The sequence below is a fragment of the Curcuma longa genome, chromosome 7 (genome assembly GCF_044706935.1).
Source record: "Curcuma longa cultivar G26 ecotype Majalengka, Jawa Barat chromosome 7, ITB_CL_G26_1.1, whole genome shotgun sequence".
Classification (NCBI taxonomy): Eukaryota; Viridiplantae; Streptophyta; class Magnoliopsida; order Zingiberales; family Zingiberaceae; genus Curcuma; species Curcuma longa.
Window position 1 is genome coordinate 10,032,352 of NC_133867.1, and position 8,165 is coordinate 10,040,516.

Consider the following 8,165-nt stretch of genomic DNA (forward strand, 5'->3'; position numbering starts at 1 on the left):
GAGGAGGTGTGAACCCGAGATAATTAGGTATAAATGAAAGTTCCCGAAGGTGTTTGAATAGCCCACAGAGGATTCATCGCTCCTTGAAAAGGAGATATATACCTTGCGGCCGCTTGTCAGGATTGTTACTAAAAGTCTTTGGTCAAAGCATTATATGTCAAGAGTACGAGACTCTTGGACACATATACTGTTAGCGATCTGGATCTCCGTCCTATGTTCCGGATTCTATCCGCTCCGAAAAGCATAGAACCCCACAGGATAAAAATTTTTATCCCGCCAGGATCAATTGACAAAGTCTACAAAAGACTAAGTCAATCGATCCTTCAGGATCGCCGATTCCTAAATTACTAACTACGGCTTCTACAACTAGTTCTAGTACGAAAATTAGACTGCAGAAAATATAAATCATACCAGAACCTTTAGATGACCTCGGAGCCTTCCGCTGTATTCCTAACTTCTTCCTGGACGTTGGGTGGACAACGAACCTCCAGAAATAAGGAACTGCAACTTCCGGATGATGAAACCTTGGATCGCCTTTCTTCTTCTCGCAACTGCTTCGCCTTGTCTCGTCTCCTTGCTAGGATCCGGCCACCACCTTGGAGGAGGAGGTTCGGCCACCTCAAGAGAAGAAGGAGAAGGGGGCGGTGGAAGAAGAAGAAGAAGAAAAGGAGGAAGAAGAAGAGGGAGGTGGCGGCGGCAAGAAGAGGAAGAGGAGTTTCCGAAATCGTTTCGGTTTCTCTTCTTCTTGTGTTATCTCTTCCGCCCACCTCAACTTCTCCTTTTATAGCTATACGCCCAAGACCAAGCTCTCTTTGCCAATTAAAAAATTATTTCTTAATTTGGATTGATTTATAAACCAATTCCAAATTTATAGAAATATCTTTAATCTAGGCCTTTAGATTTGATTGCTTGGTTTTCTACCTTTGGATCTTTTTGATTTGGTTTTTCCTTTTTATAAAAAAAATGAAATCAACCTTATCCAAATATTAATATGGCCGGCCATTTAAAAGAATAATTCTAATTTGGATTTATTTAATAACCAATTCCAAATTCTAGAATTATCTTAAATCTAGCCTTTTAAATTAGATTGCAACCGTCGGATCTTTTTAATTTGGTTTTTTCCTTTTTAAAAAAAACCAAATCGATCTTATCCTTATCTTAAGTGGCCGGTCACTTATGGATAAGATTGGTTCAATCCTTGAACCAATTTTATATTGAAATACCCTTTGGTAAATCAAAGCAATAATTACTAAGTATAGGTGCTCATTTATTACATCGGGATTAAGAGTGCATAATTATAATAACAGAGGTCTTGTTCAATTTGCGAATCAGTGTAAATTGAACAACCTCAATGGTCCTACTCAATACACACAAAGTGCACTAGTGTAATTCTACAGTCAAGACAGACAGTCACCGAATTATACTACAACCGTTCCCCATGGTTTGTCCAAAGTCATCTTGGTTGTGAGCCTTAGTTTATAATTCACAAGGGACCGATAATCATGGCCTTCTGTGTCTCACAGACACCAAGTTATCTACAATGTAAATTAAGAGGACTTTATTGCAAAATACACTATTGCAATCATTTGACCAAAACATGATACTTTATTTCATAAATGTTTATATACAAAAGAGCTAGTCTTTTCAGTATACTTCCTAACATATACAAGTAACTTGAATCCAGAGGATAAGAAAGCAACTTAGGCTAGGTGTGGCGTAGTCAGCCTAGTGGGGACCGACACATAGACCATGTCCTGAACCAAACGGGTATAAGACGGTGAAAGGAATGAGGCACGATTCAGTGTAGCTGCTAAAGGGTTTAGAAATATTCTGGAATCAATCGTTGATTTTTCAATCAATTAGGGATCATGATGTACTACTAGGTGTCACTCATCATCGTTCCGTAATTAATGGTTAATTACGAACGACTAACATAACCGAGAACCTATTGGGTCACACGCACTACAAGTTCTTCAAAGGAGTTAAAACCAGTTTGAGGATTGAATTCTTAGAACGAGAGAAATAAAGTCTAGTTGGAACAGACAAAGGATAATATGATAGAATTTGTCTTATGAAAATGAAATGAACAAAACTGATTTGACTCAAATCAGAGGTCGTTTGGTTAGTGAACCAAATGATTCAATTTTAAACTAAATTAAACCAACTTAGTTTGGCTCATGATGGAAGAGGTTTTGGAAAAACGGAAGAGATGAGGAGTTTCGTCTTGTGAAGACGAATTGAACAAAACTAGTTTGGGTCAAATCGGAGATCATTTGGTTATCGAACCAAGTGAATAAAGTTGAACTCGATTTGCTATGGTAACCGATTTGAATGCTACAGTAAACCCTAATAAATCCAGTCCGGCTCAATCCTTTTTCTTCTGGTTCAGCGGTGCATCCGGTTCTGCTCTGCCCACGTCGAATAAGCCATAGAAGCAACTATAGTTCCTTAAAAACCCTTGATCGTGTTTTTTTCCCCGCGGCTCCTGTTCATCATCTTCTTCACACAGCGCCATGTTGATCGGCGGCTGCTGGCTTGCGGAAACCCTACGACGCGAAGTTTGTTCCCGCCGACAATCGCATTCTTTTGACATCGTTGATCGTCGATCGCCCGCCATCTTCTTTTACCGTCGCGACAAAGCAGAGAAAAATAGGGGAGATCGGCATGTCATCTGTCTCCGTTGGGTGCTCCGTCTGTCTCTACCGGCTGCTTCGCCGATTGCTCCACCTGACGTCGTCGCCCGCATGAGAGGAGGGATCCGCAGATAGCCAAGCCAAAACCCTGGTTTTTCAGGCTCTCCTCGATTCCCTGTTCAGCACCTTCGCGTGGGAAATTAGAGAGATCAAGGCTCGCCGCTGACCGATGTTGCTCGCGACGGCAGTGGCTCGTGATCGGTGAAACCCCAAGTTGCAATCCCTTCTCTTCACAGTCTGCCACCAGAAAAGCCCGATTAGGGCTCCTTCTGTTGTCATGCCCGATTAGGGCTCCTTCTGCCCGTCGCCGAATCTCTCTGATTCGCCGAAGAGATTGTTGCTGTCGGAGTAGAGACGTCGTGAAGAGTTCATTGTGTTCGAATTATACCAGAGAAGAAATATTATTGATGCCTCTTGTAAAGAACTGTGTAGATGTGATCAATCAATCTGAGTCGTCTAACGAGTATCAATTTCACGGAAGCTTGCGAAGCTTTCGGAAATTATTCCATCTTTATCGAAAATATTTCGATAATTTATCCTAAATCGATGGTCAACAGTTAACCATCAAAACTACACCGGGAATATGATTTCTAGTGATAGTTAGAAAGCCTCAGAACGATCGCGACAAACGTTGTTGCGTGATTTTCAAAATTAGATTTTATCTCGATTCGATCGTCATCAATCATCGGCTAGTACCAAAGACGATGATACGATTCGTGGCTTCCGAAGTCGTCCTGACAAAAGCTTGGCGTGGATTACCAGTAGAGGCGGGACTTCGATGAGGACCGCTCGATTGATACCAACACCGCTCAATGTCATCGCAAGTTACGCGTTTAGAATAATTTACTATTCTATAAATTTTAAATTTCTACCATACCTTGTACGTTATTAATTCCTGTTTATGCATGCGTGTGTGATGATAATCAGTCTTAATTATTTATTTATTTCCGTTGTGCATGTTTCCGAAACGTTAGAACACGCGCATTGCACCGGGACGATCCCAATACATATTAGTATAGATTTCATATTGGCAGATCTACTCATTAACGGCTTGGTGCCTAAGATATTTCATGCGCATATTATGTATATGGGAGTACTTCTTATGGAAGAAAAATTTGTCTAGTGAGATCTATATATATCTTATTGCTCTATATTTATTAATAAAGATAAATATTTTGTTTTGATATTTATACGTACTTAAAGTTTAAAAATATTAATGATTATATATATGTTTGTTTGACACTTTGAAATAAAATATCATAATTTACTATTGTAGTTTAACATTTGATATTTGTAAATATGATACATATTTCTTTAGGAATCATAAGGCTTGGATCATGTGATTTGTTGTTGTAGTTTAGCATAAAGTATTTGCAAATATGATCAGACTCTATCTTTTGGGTCATTCAGGATTAATTGGAAATTGACATGTACTGATCATATTTCATGTAATTTTCATACTACATTTCCACACATTGATCTATGTCATTAATGACATTGGTATTATGATTATTGTTAGGGCTTGTTATAGGCATATATAGTAGTTATGACCTCTTTAGTCTTGTACCAATAAAATTAATGGATCAGATTATTTACAGGGGTATTTTTGTACCCATAGCGTTTGATATCAACTGAAGTTATAATCGTATATCATATATATATCACATATAGCTCAAGTGGGAGATTTATTTATTTAATCTTTTAAATTGGATTTAATTATAATTTATATATGCGAATACGAACCGAACTCATTTAAGTGATCTAATTAAGGTTTATTGTATTTTGGATTATTTGATATGGATTAAATATGTAGAATAGGTCAATCCGTTTCGTTATTATCTATGAGTTGATAACAGATTGAATTTCTATATACAAGGTTTAGTCCATGAGGATTTAAGAACAATTGATTTTCTACTTTTATTTCTCATTGACGAAGGTGTTCCGGCGATGTTATCCTAATTCCTTTGAAAGACCCCCCTCCATGCTTTCGCTTCATCTTTTTTCGCAGAGATTGAGCAATTTTGGCGTTGTAAGACAAAGACAATGACTTCTCAATCAGATTCTATGTTATGTTGTTATTTATATATTTTTATGATAAATTATATTTTGTTAAAATTAGATTCTTATTTTATTTATATTTTTAATTATGTAAATTTTCTTATTGGATTTATAAAATTTTTATAATTTAGGATTTATAAATTCTTTTATGCACTAAGTGAACGAGTATTCGATGACAGTTCAGTTGTGATTCAATGGATCTCAATTGGAATGGAGTATTTCTTCATTCTGTTAAAAAAAAAACAAAGAGTGGAAAGAGAGAGGAGTTAGTTTTCCGGTACATTAGTGGATTTGATTGTACATCTTTAATTAGAGATAAATCTATGTTAAGAGATAAATCATCAATGGTGTCGTGGTGTAGTTGGTTATCACGTCAGTCTAACACATTGAAGGTCTCCGGTTCGAACCCGGGCGACGCCATTTTTTTTTTTTTGTCTGAAAAATTTTAAATGGGCCTGCAGATTTCTTGAACGGGCCGGAATCAGAGTCAGTCCAGGTGACGCCATTTAAGCCCACAAGTTTTTTTGATTGTTCTCACAAATTTTCAAATGCGCCGCAGTTCGAGTCCAGTCAACTGATATGTATGCTCAAATGGATCAATTAATTAATTAGATAGTGGATAGAATTAATTAATTTTTATTTATTTGATTTATTTAATTTTCATAACAAAGTTTCGATTGATTGTCCAAATAATAATAATCTGTTCGAGGTCATGCCTCAAGCTGCTATCATCAGCCGTGCATACCGATAAATTATAAGAATAGTTAACTTTTTGAAAAATTAATTTATTTGAAATTAAAAAAAAAGTTATTAATATGTTTTAAATAAATTATCTTTATAAACACTTGGATTATTCATCGTAATAATCCATTTAATTAAATATAAGTACCGTGTCACTTCCAAATTTTATTTTGGTCGAATATTATTTTAATTTGAATGAGGTCAGGTCTCTATTATTAGATAATATATCTAATATTGTATATAATATATATATATAAAAAAAGAAAACTAAATGGCACTTCTAAAATATATATAGTGTAAAATATTAATTATTAGTTAAATATTAACGAGCTAGGGAAGAAAACAAATCAACCAAGATGATCGATCTCTTCCTATCAAATAATTAATATTATAGATTCATTGATTGTCCATCAAGATGAGCTTAATTAATTTAGGCGTTGACTCACTCAAGGAAGAGGCTTGTCATTAAACTTAGTTTGTTGTATTAGAACCTTAACATTAACAGAAGCTTATGTGTCAATTCTAACTTTAATTAACTCATTGATGATCTTGTTAATTATATAAGTAACGCCTTGGCATCATGATTGAGACCAATTTCCTTTTATCAAATAACAATATCTCTAATAAAGTGTTTTAATATCATCTCCCTAAATGTTAGTTTTTCAATGAAACCTCCACTTAAACGACAAAGCTTCATGTTCTTCTTCCAATAGAATTGTAGCATCATATATTTTTCTTCCTCCATTAGGCACAAGCATATATACATATGAGATGACTTAGCCATATCATATTTAAAAATTCTTCCATTTGAGTAATATATGATCTACTGAAAAATTTCTAACCTTAGAGAGGCAACTACTATCATTGTGTACTTCACAAGAAATCAACAAACACAATCTAATAAATACCCAAGCGAAGAATCTTCTAATTTATCATCAACTTTTAAGTCATATTAAACAAATCTATTAATCTACCAATTCTCTTCTACAAAAAGGTAGAATCGGTCATTCTAGCGGTCGTCCCACACAATCACCCTCATGATCATCTATGAGGAGGTAAATTGAAAAACTATAATTGATTATACTATCCAAAAGATATAGACTCATTTTTTTCATACTTATTTCGATTAGGTAAAGTGAGCATTGAGATTAATTGATTCAAATTATATATATATATATATATATATATATATATAATAAATTATTCTCAAATATTAAAAAACAATCTATAAGTATTATTATAAATTAAATACTATGATTAATAAAAATCTACGAAAATTAATATATCATTTATAAAATCTAAATATTTCATAAAAAAATTGAAGATAACTAAGATATCATTTATAAAATCTAAATATTTTGTTAAAAAAAAGAAGTACCTTTGAGAGTAGTGATCATTTTTCCATTTATATAATAAAAAGGAAAAAATAATTTAATTTTTTTAAAATTAATATTCTATGTTGCGCCAAATGGATAAAGAATTCCCTATTTCTTATTCTAACCGTGGTAGAAGAAACATCAATTATTCTTTAAAAATTTATATTTAAGTTAGATATGATGATATATAATAAAAGGATGATACATAATGATATAAGAAAATTTATATAATCAATTCTATTTAAATAGATAATAAGTTTATTATGGTTGTTGTCATAGTAATTAGACGGGTTGTTAAAATAAAAATATTTTTATGTAAAAAAAAATAGAATAGAGCATGTTTTTATTACTTTTAATAATAAAGAAATAGCTAGGGTTGTTGACGATTTCCTACTATTTAAATGTGCCTCATTTTTCTGTAAAATGGAATTTCTAAGAAATGTGTGTCATCAAAAATCTAAAAATTCCGACCTGCCGGATTCGAACCAGCGACCTAAGGATAATCTGCTCCACTACAGTCCTCCGCTCTACCAACTGAGCTAAGGTCGGTCACGCTTTAAGTGGATTTAATAAATATTATATATATATATTAATGGATTATTATTGATATGAGATCGTTTACTATTAATAATCTCATAGCATAAACATTGTTCCGATTAATCCAAAATTATGGTTGGCAGATCTTAACATTACTATAGACTCAATAATATTTACCTACATATATTACAATAGTTTCACATATGTTTGAATTGCTATACTAATAAACCATTATTATTATTATTATTATTATTTAATTACATGAGAAAAAAAGGAAACATGTTGAAAATATATTTCATTGATAGTTTGAGCAAAATAATATAATTTACTATCATATTTACAAATTATAAAGTATATATAATTTTAGAGTTACTAAATGCAAGCATTCATACCCTTTATTATTTATCATGTAATTGAAAAAAAAAACTTATGCATATGATTTGAAATGAAAGGATGATATATTTTTGCTCTATTTCAATTTACTTTTTAATAAAAATGTGAAATTCATCACTCAAACGGTTCTATACGATCAGTTTCACGATCGTCTGTGAAAAAGTAAATTGAAAAACTGAAGTTGACCACTACAAGGTAGGACATTACCTCGACTTTGTCGAAATTTAACTCTTGTCCATTTCAAATTTTATCATAACAAACTCTGTTATGTCTCAGGTTCTGTTTTAATTTACTCTAAACAGTAGAGAATGAGAATTGATAAAAAATAATGTTTAAAGGATAATAACATTCTGATTAAGGAGTCAAA

At 33.1% G+C, this 8,165-nt stretch overlaps 2 non-coding genes across 2 annotated transcripts; one reads left to right on the forward strand and one right to left on the reverse strand.

Moving 5' to 3' along the window:
- The first annotated feature begins 5,097 nt into the window (after positions 1–5,097).
- On the forward strand, positions 5,098–5,171 carry TRNAV-AAC (transfer RNA valine (anticodon AAC)). Its single transcript has one exon. It is a non-coding gene; the product is annotated as a tRNA-Val (tRNA).
- A 2,162-nt stretch (positions 5,172–7,333) lies between these two features.
- Positions 7,334–7,417, reverse strand: TRNAY-GUA (transfer RNA tyrosine (anticodon GUA)). The gene is given in 2 exon segments: positions 7,334–7,369; positions 7,381–7,417. It is a non-coding gene; the product is annotated as a tRNA-Tyr (tRNA).
- Positions 7,418–8,165: the final 748 nt, after the last annotated feature.